The 15,883-nt window shown below is 40.6% G+C and overlaps 1 protein-coding gene across 3 annotated transcripts in view; it reads right to left on the minus strand.

Annotated features, from left to right (window-relative positions):
- PDYN (prodynorphin) overlaps positions 1 to 15,883 on the minus strand; it is a 106,170-nt gene that overhangs the window by 20,775 nt on the left and 69,512 nt on the right. The gene's annotated exons all lie outside the window — the stretch shown is intronic.

Below are 15,883 nucleotides of genomic sequence, written 5' to 3' on the forward strand. Positions count from 1 at the left end.
CCCCCGCCTTGAGCCTTTTTCCAGGTCAACACTCCCCAGGTGGCGTGGGAGCCGCCCACAAAACCGCTGCCCCGTGGCCCACACAGCCAGAGTGGGAAGAACCCACCAGACTAATGAATCCAAACTGTGATTTTAGTGATGGGGATACGGAGGTCCAGAGAGGAGGCGCTGCTGTCTTAAGGCTGCTCAACCACTGAAGGGCCAGCTGGGCCCAGAACTCAGCTGTTCCCACCATGTCGCTCTGTTCTGCCTGCCAGCTCAGCCCACCCTGCTTCACATTCTGGGGCTCACCCTGCCAGGGCTGGGGCTTGGCTGGAGCTGGGGGAGGTGGCTGAGGCAGGTGGGAAAAGTGCAGTCTCTGGAGTCAGACAGACGGGAGTTCTCTTCCTGGCTCTGCTCCCCCCAGCTGCATGGCCCCAGGCAAGTTACTTGAGCCCAGCCACCTCCTCTGTGAACCGGGGCCTAATGGTAGCACGGAGTTGTGATGAGAACCCAGCTAATATATGTAAGAGGACATAGAGTAAGCACTCTCTAAATGGAGCTGGTATGACTAGTTCTACAATGCTATTGTTCATTTATAAACTGCTATTATTATTATTAATAGTAGATAATTTTCCCCAGTTCAAGAGGAAAAAATTTTAAAGGTTTTAAGTAGTTTAACCTTCGTTTGTTTTTCTTCTCCTACATCACAGCAGCATCAAAATACCTGCCCTGTAACTGCTTCCGTCATCCTAGCCCACCGACACTTATCATTTTCCAACTAAACATCGAGATTCCTCCCCTCAGAAAGGTCCTCAGAAATATACACCCAGAGACCCACAAGTATCCTCAGGCCCACACGCAGAGTCACACCAAACACACACTGATGTACACACACACACGGATAGGAACGGACAGATAGGTAGACACACAAACTAACATAATCACATACACAGACTGTTTTCACCAGCCAGCACTTGCAGACACTCTCTCTCTCTCTCTCTCTCATACACACACAGACACACACACAGAGTAACCACAGCAGCACACATGCAAATAAACCCTCTGATGCACACCTCACTCCCCCAGTTCTGTGGTACACCCAGGAATACTGAAAGTTGCAGAAAGGGCAGCTGGGAGGCCCTGTTCCTGACTTCCCTTTGAATAACTGGTCAGCAACAGCTCAGGGCTCCCCACAGCCCTTGTAGAAGGGCTTTATCAGTCTAATTCCTAGTCTTCAGCCTGGGATCCAGCTCAGATAAAATAATTAATTTTCCATTATAGCCTCTCCCTCTCTGAGTCATCCTTACAAGTCCCTGGAATAATGGCATTTAAGAACGGAGCTTTCGGGCTTCCCTGGTGGCACACTGGTTAAGAATCCACCTGCCAATACAGGGGACACAGGTTTGAGCCCTGGTCCTGGAAGATCCCACATGTCACGGAGCAACTAAGCCCGTGCGCCACAACTACTGAGCCTGCGCTCTAGAGCTCGCGAGCCACAGCTACTGAAGCCCGCGCGCCTAGAGCCCGTGCTCCGCAACAAGGGAAGCCACCGCAGTGAGAAGCTCTCGCACCGCAAGGAAGAGTAGCCCCCGCTCGCCGCAACTGGAGAAAGCCCGCGTGCAGCAACGAAGACCCAGTGCGGCCAAAAATAAATAAATAAGTAAATAAATTTATAAAAAAAAAAAAAAAAGAACGGAGCTTTCTGAACACCCCAAATCCGTACAGAAAAGTTCAGCTCCCTTGGTGAAGCATTTACGTGCCAGGGAGGGCGCACGGAGCAATGCAGTTTCCACACTTGAGAAAAGTAAGTGGGAGGGAAGATCAGACAACATGCAGTGCAGATCATCATTTAGGGAAAATCCCCACAGGGCTCCTTGGCAGTGTTAAGTCACTCTGTGCCTCTATGGAGGTATCTCAGAACAGCTTCTCTCCTTTCTTCTGCTTTACCATTGAGAAAAACAGTGTGAAGTAGTGGAAACATGCTGGGGTTTGATCCTGGGCTCGAGTCTGATCATCATTTCTGGACTATGTAGCTTACCTCTCTGAGTAACAGCTACTTTGTCAACAAAGTACAGTGATTAAGAGCAAGGGCTCCAGAGTCATAGACTGCCTGGCTCGGTCCCTGACTAGCTGTGTGATCTTTGGCAAATTACTTAATCTCTCCGGGATTTAATTTTCTTACCTTTGAAATAGGAATAATAATGACACTTACCTCACAGGGTTTTTGCAAGTATAAATTAATACATGTAAAATGCTTAGGGCAGCGCCTATTACATACTCAGTGTTCAATAAGTGCTTGCTGGTATTCTTATCACTGCTACCTTCCAACATTGTTGGGAGGATTAAGAGAGATTAAAAATAAGACTGTGCCGTGGAAGAAGCAGAGATATCAGGCGCTACCATTATCAAAGTTAGCTCTGCAGGGGATTGAGCATTTTTTAAAAAGCCAAACATGAACTTTATGTTTGAGATCCAAGAAAAAATTGTACTGCAAGTGGTTTTGGGGTCAGACAGATTTGGGACTGAGTCCTATTTTATCTCTTAAGCACTCTGTGACCCTGTGTAAGTTGTTTAAACTTTCCAAGCTTTAGTTTCTCATTTGTCAGATGAATAAACATTATTCTGCCAAAATCTCAAAGATGCTGATGATCGTGCAGCAACAAGGCCAGGGGTATAAAATTCCTTGCAACCTAGGACCAGTGAGGGAGGGACTCTTCTCGTTTGGCAGGATTTTGCTGGGGACTTGGTAGTCTTCTTATGGGGATGATAAGGAAATTCCAACTACTTCATATTCTTAGCAAAGTTGCCTGGAATGTGCATTCCTTTCCCTATGCCGTCTGGCAGAAAGTAGCCCACACTGCTTCACTCCTGTTACTGAACCTCAGTGGTGGGTGTGCTTTTCTAAAGTACCTATTTCTAAGGTGCAGCCTACTCTAGACCAGTGTTGTTCCTGTCTCTCAAGAGGCCCTATTGGAGAGCAGATAGAAATCAGAGGCAAGTGGCTTTGCCTGAGTTTCTGCTATCTGGAGCTTCTTACTTGCCTTTAAACATTCTGGTTCCATCAATTGACTCCTTCCCTCTTCTCCTCAGCTCCTAGAGCAAAGACTAGTATTAAACAATGATCTTTGGGGAGATCAGCTCGGTGCTTTGTGACCACCTAGAGGGGTGGGGTAGGGAGGGTGGGAGGGAGGGAGACGCAAGAGGGAAGAGATATGGGGACATATGCATATGTACAACTGATTCACTTTGTTATAAAGCAGAAACTAACACACCGTTGTAAAGCAATTATACTCCAATAAAGATGTTAAAAAAAAAAATTCCCAAGCAGTAACGATAAAATACAAGGAATCGTATTATTGAAGCAAAACCAAAGCTGTGATATTAGAAGTCCTTGTTATTTTAAGAAGAACAAAATGTCATGTTTTTCCTTATTAAAATTTTTTTCTTACATAACCAACTCTGTCTGGACATTCTGTGAAAAAAAAAACAATGATCTTTGGGTATATAGTAGGTACCCAGAAAATGTTGGCTGAATAAGTAGTACATCACTAACTCCCACTAGCCTCCATTAATTAGATCTTTAGACATGGTGAGATCTATAAAGACAGGAGCTCTAATTATCCTTGTGTCCCTGGTGGCATCCAGACTATTGTGGTTTATCCATGGTAGGTGCAGCAGTCACTGTCATTTTGTAAGTGTTTCTTCTATTCTGAGCATCTTGTTTTGTCCTCCTCAAGACACAGACCTGGTCTCTGTGTATTTACGCATCCTTTTCTAATGTCCTCTTTGATAAATCTGCTCCATCTGCATTGGCCTCTTTGCTGTTCCTTGGACATGCTATCTTCTTCCCACATCTTTTTGGTCTTCTTGTGCCCTCTGCCTGGAACACTGCCTTTCCCCAATATTTATAAGTCTCATTATTTCAATTAGTTCACATTTATGCTCAAATGTCACTCCTTAAAGAGGTCTCTCATAATCATCTTATCTAAGAGAGCATTTCCTATTATTATCTATCCTCTTGCCTTGAATTATACCACATACTCATTTGTATATTTGTTTATTTTATGTCTCCCCCACTGGAATGTAAGTTCTAGAAAGTCAGATACCTTGTCTTTCTTGTACTTGACTGTATCTGGAGTTCCTATAATGGTGCCAGACCATGGTAGGCACTCAATAAATATTTATAGAATGAATGAATGAACAAACATATTATCACATGAAATACTGGTCAAAACGAATTCTTGGAACTCACCCAACTCCAGACTGTGAATCTCAGACCCTACCTCTCTGGTTTCCCCATAGCCAGTTCTGACTCAGATCTGCCCACATTCTTGGGTGATAGACATGGATGAAATCAGCTGGGGGAGGCATATATGACTGATGCTTTTTCCTAGCCCAGGAATAAGCTGGAGAAGGGGTCCACCAATTTTCAACAACACTTTCAAATAGGACTTTATAGGGTTATGGACTCCCAGTACCTCCCAGCATTGTAGAGATTATCACCCTGTGTGGTTATTAAGAACACCTATCCCTGCAGTGTTTCCAGCTAGCAAGAAATGCAAGTGGGGACAGCTGGAAAAAGAAACATCAGCTTTGAATTCCAAGATTTGGCAAAATGAAGATGTCACTATTAGCTAGTGAAAAGTTGGCTCATTCTTCCCCTCTCTACTCACTTCCCCTGGGCTCCATTTTCTGCCTCAGCACCTGCGCTGTCTCATACTGAGAAGCAGGAATTTGCTTTTCAGCACCACGGACAGCAATCTGCTGGCAGCCGGGAGGCAGAGTGAGCCAGAATTTGGGGCATACATGGAGCCAAACAAATATTGACTGAGCACATCCTGAGGCCAGGCACACTGGAGAATACAAAGATTTATGTGGTCTTGACCTTCAAATAACTTAATCTCTTCAAGTCATCAACATTCCTAGACTGATACAGCTGGGGCAAGGCCCCAAGCCTTCTGATACTTGAAAAGTGGGAAGAATCAAAGGGAAAATCTTTTGTTTTCCAACAATTGAATTTCTGCTGTGCGTTCACATATGTCATCTAATTTTCTCACTAGACTACCACTCTCAAAGAGAACAGTTACTGCAATGTCCTACGCATTGTTACATTCCAAGTGCCCAGCAAGGTATATGGCAGATACTCAGTAGTTTTTGAATGGATGTGTGAAGGAATTCTTATAAAATCCTATTTTACTCTTTGTCTTTTTACCCTTACTTTACAGATGAGAAATCTGAGGCTCGGAAAACTACCTTCTCGTGACAGCTATTAAGTGGCAGAGCTTGGATTCGAAACCAGGGCTTCCAGATTTCATGCTATACTGCCAATCAGAAGCACTTACTATGTGCTGGGCATTCTTGGGTCCTACAAAAAAGTTCTAGCCACAGAGAGACTAGTTCTTACCTTAGCATAGACTTTGAGTAAATCCCAACCTTGAGTAAATCCCGTTTTTCTTTCTGGCATTAGTTTCCCCATATGTAAAATGAGGAAAGGAGGTTGGTGTGGACTAAGGGCTCCCCTCTCCCTGCACCCCCCATCCCCAAACTGGATCAGGCATCTGCAGCAGTTGGGAAAGGATACCAGCAGGGGGCGTTATGAAATGAATTTGAAACGTCCTCCCCGTGCTTCAGCAGGGCGTCAAATAAGAAGTACTGTATTAATATCCCAACAGACTTCTGGCTCCTTTTTCATCTTCCTGCTATAACCAGAACTTGTGCGCAAGCCGTGCAGGTTCTATTCTTTTTAGAGTGCAACAAATGAACTTCAACCCCTCTTGAGAAGTCAGTAAAGAGGCAGCCCCAGGACACAGAGACAGTGGAATGAGGCTGCGGTGACTTATCACCCAGGAACCCACTAGCTGAGTAACTTTGGACAAAGCCCCAAGCAAAGATAACTGTTTAAATGGCTGCGGCAGCGGAAAAATCAGTTTGGTTGATTGATGTCCTGGGTTTCTAGTTAGTGGGTGGCTTCCAGCCACGGCTCTGCCTCAGCTCCCAGAATTACTCCAATAAGTGACTTGCTCATCCCTAACGCTTCCCAGGAGGCAGGGGAGGGGGATGAATCAGCTCTCTCCAAGCCTGATTGGGATTTAATGGGGGCCAGTGGGTATTTGTGCACTGGGTGGTGTGGGGAGAGGAGGAGATCTGTCAGGCTTGGCAGAAGTATTCGGCTCCTGCCTGGGGGTGTGGAGGAGAAAATAAAATAAGGAAAGAACTGATTGCAGAGTGAATATTTTTCAATTATTTGAAAAGAATGTGAATCAGATGTTTCATAAAAGGCTGTTTTTCTAACCACATCTTAGTCACTGAACTCTAGATTTGTCAAGGATGGTCTCCAGATTGAAGAACAGTAATGGGAGGCTTGGGAGGTTTTGTCAAGGGGTCTAACTCAGTAAGAGGTATCTAGGATAATTGGAAGACAACAAGCTATGCAATTAGCCAGACCTGGGTTCAGATACTGGCTCTGCCATTGGCTGCCTATGGGACCTGGATCAAGTTGTTTAATCTTTCTGAAACTCAGTTACCTCATCTGTAAAATGGGATAATAATAACAATACTTACTCTTCCAGCTATCTGCTCCTGTATAACGAAAAAAACATGTTAACACTTTGTGGTGTAATAAAACAACCATTTTATTATACTCACAGATTCTTAGGTCTGGAATTCAGACAGGACATAGCACATGTGACCTGTTCCTGCTGCCTGAAATCTGGGGCCTCAAATGGGAAAACCTAAATGGCTGGAGGTTGGAATAACCTGGAAGTTATTATTCACTCACATAGTTCTGGGCTGAGGTGACTCAAAGGCTGGGCTTATCTGGAACAGTGACTGGATTATTCAATGGGGTAGAGGCCTCCTAAAAACTCAAAACCTGGCTTAATCTTTTGAGTTCCCCAAATAAAACCAGCTTTTCCAGGGATCAACTCAGGATGCATACATTCTCCTGTCATGTGTCTGCTCTGTGGTATAAAGAGAACAGATTTAAGGGTTCTCAGTAGACCTGTGAAGTAATGAGTTCTTTCTCAATAGTTATATTTAAGCACAGGCTTCAGAGAGATGTTGTGCAAGAGATTTAAGTATTGGATAATGTGATCTTTAAGGACCCTTAAAGCCCTGATCGCTACTTGTAATCTTGTATCTGTTAAAAAAAAAATCTGAGTATCTTATTGCCTCAATTTCCTCATCTTCAGAAGAGGGTATAAAGTAATGATTTCAGAGGATCCTTCCTGCTTGGTAACTGCAACTGTTTTGTCAACAGCCTCCTTGTTGATAGATCCAAAGGGCCCTTTTCAGTCCTTATCTTGACTGATACCCCATAAGTATTTTACACTACTAATTACTCTCTATTTCTTCACTCACTCACTTTCTGGACCTTCCAAGACAAAGGACTCTCCTCTGTCTCTCTGAGCACTCCTTTCATGCTCCTTCATGGGCCCCTTTTCCTTAAATGGGCTCCCTCTTTTCTTCTCTCTCTTGACACACTCTCATTCACCACCATGCCTTCTATACCCACTAGACGCTTATGCATCAGTCAGAACTCTCATTTGAAAGATGTAGAAAGCCTGATCAAACATAATCTAGGAACTATGGAAAGTATTGGTTCACACAATTGAAAAGTCCAGACACTGAGAACAGATTGCCCAGGGGCTTAATTTCCCCTGGACCCACTCATTCCCAACATCCCTCAGTTCTGCTTCCTCCCTTGCTGACATATTTTCAGGTTGCTTTCTTCAGGGAAGGAAGATGGCAGCAACATCTTCAGATCTTACTTCCTATTAGATAGACTCCAATTAGAAAGAAAGTGTGTCTCCCCAAGATGATGGGACAGAAGTATTGGATGGACCTCATTCTCATTGGCTAAATTCAGTTATAAATCTAACCCTGAACCAATCCCTGTGGCCAGGAGGAACGGAACGATAATTAGCTGAGTTTACCCAAGGCCCACTTGTAGAGTTGAAAGTAGGTTAATGCCTCTCATGAGGTCCAGAGTTGGGGATGGGTTGCCAGAAGTAAACAAATGTTGAGTGGCAAAAACAACAGATGCCAAGTACAACTGAAGACTTCCAAATCTATCCTTAAGCCCAAGACCCTTCTCTTAACTTTAGACCCATGTGACAAATTGCCTCCTGACATCTCCACTTGCATGTTTCACAAGTATCCCAAACTCTACATGTTCCAAACAATACTCACTTCCCCTAGATCTTCTCCTCCATTTAAATTCACCCTGGTAGTGAATGACATCACCTTATACCAAGTTACCTAATCCAGAAACTTCAGTGTCATACTTAACTCCTTCCTTTCCCCACCCCCACATTGAATCAATCACCACATCGTCTTGATTCTAGCAAACTGTTAAAAGTTTGTATGTATATTGTAATCCCTAGAACAACCACTAAAAACCCAATACAAAGAGACATAGTAAAATAAAAATGGAAAAATTTAAATGGAACACGAAAAAGTATTCAAAAGATCACACACCTGGTTTCAGGACTTAATGAAGCTCAGTTTCTTGATGTCTCATCACAGAAAGAATTCAGTGAGAGACAAAGTGATGGGTAAGAAGTGGATTTATATAGAGAGAAACACACTCCACAGACAGAGTGTGGGCCATCTCAGAAGGTGAGAAAGGCACCAGCGTATGGGGTTGTCAGTTTTTATAGGGGTGTGTAATTTCATAGGCTAATGAGTGGGAGGAGTATTCCAGCTATGTCAGGAAGGGGTGGGGATTTCCAGCAATTGGGCCACCACCCACTCTTTGATCCTTATGGTTGGCCTTGGAACTGTTATGGTGCCTGTGGGTGTGGCATTTAGCTTGCTGATGTGTTAAAGTGAGGGGGGGTGTATACTGAGGCTCAAGGTCTGGTGGAAGTCGAATTGTCCGCCATCTTGGACCCATTTGGTTCTAATCAGTTTATGTCATGTCCTCGGGCTATGTCATTCTTTCAAAGGTTGTGCCCTGCCCCCTTCCCTGCTGTTTCACAGTGGTTAGGACTCTGTGCTCTCACCACCCAGGTTCAATCACAAGCCGTGTGGCACGACCAAAAAAAAACAAACAAAAATAACTGCTAAATAATCCATTGGTCAAAGAGGAAGTCTCAAGGGAAATTAGAAAATTTTGAAATGAAGGAAAATGAAAATACATCTCAAAATTTATGAGATATAACTAGAACAGTGTTTAGGGGGAAACTGTATATTATTAAATACATATATGTGAAAAAAAAAGGTGTCAAGCCAACAATCTAAGATTCCACCTTAAGAAACTAGAGAAAAAAAGAGGAGCAAAATAAACCCAAAGCAATCAGAGGGAAGGAAATAATAAAGATAGAAATAAAAATAAAGAATAATAAAAAATAAAGATGGATATAATAATATAATAATTAAGGCCAGAAATCAATGAAATTGAAAATAAGAAAAATAGAGAAAATTGATCAAACCAAAAGATGCTTCTGTAAAAATAGCAATAAAATTGATAAATCTCTAGCCAGACTAACAAAGAATAAAAGGGAGGAGACAATTAACAATATCCAGAGTGAAGCGCAGAATAGCACTACCAATCCCACAGGCGTAAATGGATAATAAGAAAATACTATGAACAACTCTATACACTTAAATTCAACAACTTAGTTGAAATGGACCAATTTCTTGAAAGCCACAAACTACCAAAACTCACCCAAGAAGAAATAGATGACCTTAATACTCTTATGTCTAAGAAATCAAATAAGTAGTTAAAAACATTCTGAACAATATGACTCCAGGCTCATATGGTTTCAAAAACTATTAGCAAATCACATATATACATCTATATATAATATATGTGTACACACACACAGGCACGCAACCACATAGTAGATCTTCACCAAGTGAGGTTTATCTTGGGAGTACAATGTTCATTCAACATTTGAAAATCAATGTAATCCACAATATTAACATAGTAAAGAAGAAAACCACCCGATCATATTAACTAATGCAGAAAAAGTACTTAAGCCACACCCAAAATCCACTTGTGACTTTTTTAAGGCTCTCAGCAAACTAAGATTAGAAGGGAGCTTCCTTAACTTGATAAAGGGTACCTACAAAAAACTACAGCAAATGTCATAATGGTGAAAGATTAAATGCTTTCCCTGAGACTGGAAACAAGGCAAGAAGGTCCATTGTCACTATTCCTATTCAACATTGTACTGTAAGTCCTAGCCTTTGAAAAAAAGCAAGTGAAAGAAATAAAAGGCATATAAATTGGAAAGGAAGGAATAAAACTATCACTATTCACAGACAATAAGATTATCTATATAGAAAATTCCAAAGAATATACAAAAAGAAAAAGCTTCTAGAACTAATGGGTGAGTTTGGCAAGGTCACAAAATATAAGGTCAATATGTAGATTATTACTAATCATATTTCTATATACTACCAATAAACGACTAGAAACTGAAGTTTTAAAAATAGTACTATTTACAATAAATCCTTAAAAAGTAAAATATTTAAGCATAAACCTAACAAAACATGTATGGGATCTGTATGCTGAAAATTCCAAAACACTGAAGACCTAAATAAATGGAAAGATATACCATGTTCACTGATTAAAAGACAACATAGTTATCAATTATCCCCAAACTAACTGCAGCAGGAATTTTTCTGTAGATAAAGACAAGATGATTCTAAAATTTATATGAGTATGCAAAAGAACTAGAATAGTAAAAAATATTTTGATGAAGAAGACAATGTTGGAGGGCTCACGTCACCCAATTTTAACATTTATTATAAAGCTACAGTAATAAAGATATAGTGGTATTAACAAAAGCACAGACACATAGATCAATAGAACAGAATAGAGAGTATAGAAGAGGGAGCCACATAAATATGGTCAATTGCTTTTCAACAACATTACAAAAGCAATTCAGTGGAGAACAGATAGTCTTTTCAACAAATAGTATTGGAACAATTGGACATTCACATGCAAAAATAAATAAATACGCAACTAGAGAAAGCCTGCATACAGCAATGAAGACCCAACGCAGCCAAAAATAAATAATAATAAATAAATAAATAAATAAAAATAAATAAACCTCAACTTGTACCTCACATCTTATACAAAAATTAACTCAAAATGATCACAGAAGAATGTAAAACATAAAAACATTTAAAGAAAACATAAGAGGGGTTTCCCTGGTGGCACAGTGGTTAAGAGTCAGCTTGCCAATGCAGGGGACACGGGTTTGAGCCCTGGTCCAGGAACATCCCACATACTGCAGAACAACTAGGCCCATGCACCACAACTACGTAGCCTGCACTCTAGAGCCTACGAGCCACAACCTCTGAGCCCACATGCCACAACTACTGAAGCCTGCATGCCTAGAGCGCACGCTCTGCAACAAGAGAAGCCACTGTGATGAGAAGCCTGTGTACTGCAATGAAGAGTAGCCCTCGCTCGCCGCAACTGGAGAAAGCCCGTGCCCAGCAACAAAGACCCAACACAGCCAAAAATAAATAAATAAATTTATTAAAAATAAAAAGAAAAGAAAACATAAGAGAAATGTTCATGATCTTCAGTTAAGCAAAGAGTTCATTTATATGACACCAAAAGCATGATCCATTAAAAATTACTGGTAAGGATAGAAAGCCCAGAGATAAACCCATGTACATATAGTCACCTAATTTTTGATAAAGGAGGCAAGAATATACAATGGAGAAAAGACAGCCTTTTCAATAAATGGTGCTGGTAAAACTGGACAGCTACATGTAAAAGAATGAAATTAGAACACTCCCTAACACCAACACCATACACAAAAATAAACTCAAAATGGATTAAAGACCTAAATGTAAGGTCAGACACTATAAAACTCTTAGAGGAAAACATAGGCAGAACACTCTATGACATAAATCACAGCAAGATCCTTTTTGACCCGCCTCCTAGGGAAATGGAAATAAAAACAAAAATAAACAAATGGGACCTAATGAAACTTAAAAGCTTTTGCACAGCAAAGGAAACCATAAACAAGGCGAAAAGACAACTCTCAGAATGGGAGAAAATATTTGCAAATGAAGCAACTGACAAAGGATTAATCTCCAAAATTTACAAGCAGCTCATGCAGCTCAATATCAAAAAAACAAACAACCCAATCCAAAAATGGGCAGAAGACCCTAACAGACATTTCTCCAAAGAAGATATACAGATTATCAACAAACACATGAAAGAATGCTCAACATCACTAATCATTAGAGAAATGCAAATCAAAACTACAGTGATGTATCACCTCACACCAGTCAGAATGGCCATCATCAAAAAATCTACCAACAATAAATACTGGAGAGGGTGCGGAGAAAAGGGAACCCTCTTGCACTGTTGGTGGGAATGTAAATTGATACAGCCACTATGGAGAACAGTATGGAGGTTCCTTAAAAAACTAAAAATAGGGCTTCCCTGGTGGCGCAGTGGTTGAGAATCCGCCTGCCAATGCAGGGGACACGGGTTCGAGCCCTGGTCCAGGAAGATCCCACATGCCGCGGAGCAACTAGGCCCGTGCGCCACAACTACTGAGCCTGCGTGCCACAACTACTGAAGCCCGCGTGCCTAGAGCCCATGCTCTGCAACAAGAGAAGCCACCGCAATGAGAAGCCCGTGCACCGCAACAAAGAGTAGCCCCCGCTCGCCGCAGCTAGAGGAAGCCCGTGCGCAGCAACGAAGACCCAACGCAGCCAAAAATAAATAAATTAAATAAATACATTAAAAAAAAAAAAAAAAACTAAAAATAGAACTACCATATGACCCAGCAATCCGACTATTGGGCATATACCCAGAGAAAACCATAATTCAAAAAGAGTGATGTACCACAATGTTCATTGCAGCTCTATTTACAATAGCCAGGACATGGAAGCAACCTAAGTGTCCATTGACAGATGAATGGATAAAGAAGATGTGGCACATATATACAATGGAATATTACTCAGCCATAAAAAGAAACAAAATTGAGTTATTTGTAGTGAGGTGGATGGACCTAGAGTCTGTCATACAGAGTGAAATAAGTCAGAAAGAGAAAAACAAATACCATATGCTAACACATATATATGGAATCTAAAAAAAAAAAAAAAAAGGTTCTGAAAAACCTAAGGGCAGGACAGGAATAAAGACATAGATGTAGAGAAAGGACTTGAGGACACGGGGAGTGAGAAGGGTAAGCTGGGACAAAGTGAGAGAGTGGCATGGACATATATACACTACCAAATGTAAAATAGCTAGTGGGAAGCAGCTGCATAGCTCAGGGAGACCAGGTCGGTGCTTTGTGACCACCCAGAGGGGTGGGATAGGGAGGTTGGGAGGGAGATGCAAGAGGGAGTGGATATGGGGACATATGTATATGTATAGCTGATTCAGTTTGTTAAAAAGCGGAAACTAGCACACCATTGTAAAACAATTATACTCCAATAAAGATGTTAAAAAAAATTACTGATAAATTGGACTTCATGAAAATTTTAAATGTTTGCTCTGGCAAGAGAATGAAAAAACAAACTACATATGGGGAGAAAATATTGCAAAACATATTTTGTAAAGGACTTGTATTCAAAATGTACAAAGAACTCTCAAAATTCAACAATAAGAAGACAAAAACATAGGCCAGATATTTTAACAGCTACTTTACCAGAAAAGATCTATGAATAGTAAATAAGCATATGAAAAGATGCCCAACATCAATAGCCCCTATGGAAATTCAAATTAAAACTGTATTGAGATACCATTATACACCTATTAGAATAGCTACAATGAAGGAAGGAAAAACGCAACAATACTAACTACTGACGAAGATTCAGAGCAACTGGAACTCTCATACATTATTGGTGGGAAGGAAATGGTACAGCCACTCTGTCCCTCAGTGACTGATAAGCAAACTGTGGATCATACTACCACTAAGCAATAAAAAGGACGGAACTGTTGATACACATAACAATACGGATGTATTTCAGAAGCATTATGCTGAATGAAAAAAGTCAGCATCAGAAGGTTACATACTGTATCATCTCATTTATGTGACATCTATGTGGCAAAATTACAGGGACAAAGAAGAGATCCGTGGTTGTCAGGCGTTTCTGGTTTTGAGGGAAGGTTTGTCTATAAAGGTACAGCATGAGGAAACTTGGGAGGGATGATGGAACTGTTCTGTATTCTGAATCTGGTTGTGGTTATATAAAAATTACATGTATTAAATGTCATAAAACAGTATATCAAAAAAGTCATTGCCATTCTATCTAAATTTGTTAAAACCTCAATGACAGAAAACTGTAGAGCAATGCCTACAAAATTCCAAACCAAAACTCCATAGTTTTATACCCAGCCGTGTTCATTTGTATGAATGAAATGGCAACACACGGACATTATCAATGTGAGTCCAGGAAACACAGGAGCAATAAGACATTCTTGAAAATAGTACTTATTTATGAAATCCAGCCAACAAAGAGATAAATCAAAATAAAAAATTCAGGAAACAAAAGAACAAGTGGTGAGCACAGAATTATTTAAACATGTAATTAAGATTAAACAGCTCCAGTAATAATTATGATTGATTGCCAAAAAAGACATCAACGTTCTAAATCTTGACAATATAAAAATAACAAAAATTTGCAAGTTTGGAAAGAGAAAATAAAAAGAATTATAAGGGTGCTAATGCCATCATGTTTCATAACAGGGAGTAATTCCATACTCTCTAGAATAAAAATATAACTAAAAACTAATCTCTTGTGTTTTATAATTTTTTTCTTAACCTTAAAGTGATTTTTTAAAGCTTTTTATTTTGAAACAATTTTAGAATTACAGAAACGTTGAAAACAATAATACAGAGAATGTGGTATGCCCTTCATTAGTTTATATGACCACAGTACAATGATCAAAACCATTAAATCAGCACTGATATAACACTACTAATGGAACTACAGACTTTATTAAAATATCACCAATTTTCCCACTGATGTCCTTTTTCTGGTTCAGAATCCAATCCAGGATCCCACATTGCATTTAATTGTTACATCTGGACTTCCCTGGTGGCGCAGTGGTTAAGAATCTGCCTGCCAATGCAGGGGGACACAGGTTCAAGCCCTGGTCCGGGAAGATCCCACATGCCACAGAGCAACTAAACCCGTGCACCACAACTACTGAGCCTGCGCTCTAGAGTCCACGAGCCACAACTGCTGAGCCCGTGTGCCACAACTACTGAAGCCCGTGTGCGTACAGCCCACACTCCTCAACGAGAAGCCACCGCAATGAGAAGCCCGCGCACCACAACAAAGAGTAGCCCCCGATTGCCACACTAGAGAAAGCCTGCACGCAGCAATGAAGACCGAATGCAGCCTAAATAAATAAATAAATATAATTGTTATATCTCCCTAATAATTCCCTTAGAGTGATCATTAAGAAATAATATCCCTTGGGTGAAGAAAAATTACTCTAAAATCAGCAGTTACTTCAATTTCACTTCAGTTTCTTTTTTTTCTTTAAATTCAGGTAAAGTTAAATTATACTTTTATTTGAAACATTATTGCAATAACACCAGTGTCACATGAGTTGAATGATTAATGTCTCAATATTCATCAGGAAAAAAAAAAAAGCTGATCAAGATGCTGAGATGCTCTCTGAAAATCCTTATTAACCAGAAAATAGCACAATGCCCAGGGACTATTGTAGGCGATGGGAAAACTTTGAAAAGTTTTCAGCACAGGAGTGATCAGATTTTTTATATTTCACAACATACCTGTGGCTGCCATGCAGAAGATTAATTAGAGAGCTAAACCTGGAGGAGGCGAGTTGGGAGGCTGTTATAATAAAACAGGTAGACAATTAGGAATCCATTTGACTCTAAGTAACAGAAAATCCAAATAATGGTGGCTTACACAAAAGAAGGGTTTATTCTTCTCACAA

The sequence above is a fragment of the Balaenoptera borealis genome (assembly GCF_965194805.1).
Source record: "Balaenoptera borealis genome assembly, chromosome: 16".
Classification (NCBI taxonomy): Eukaryota; Metazoa; Chordata; class Mammalia; order Artiodactyla; family Balaenopteridae; genus Balaenoptera; species Balaenoptera borealis.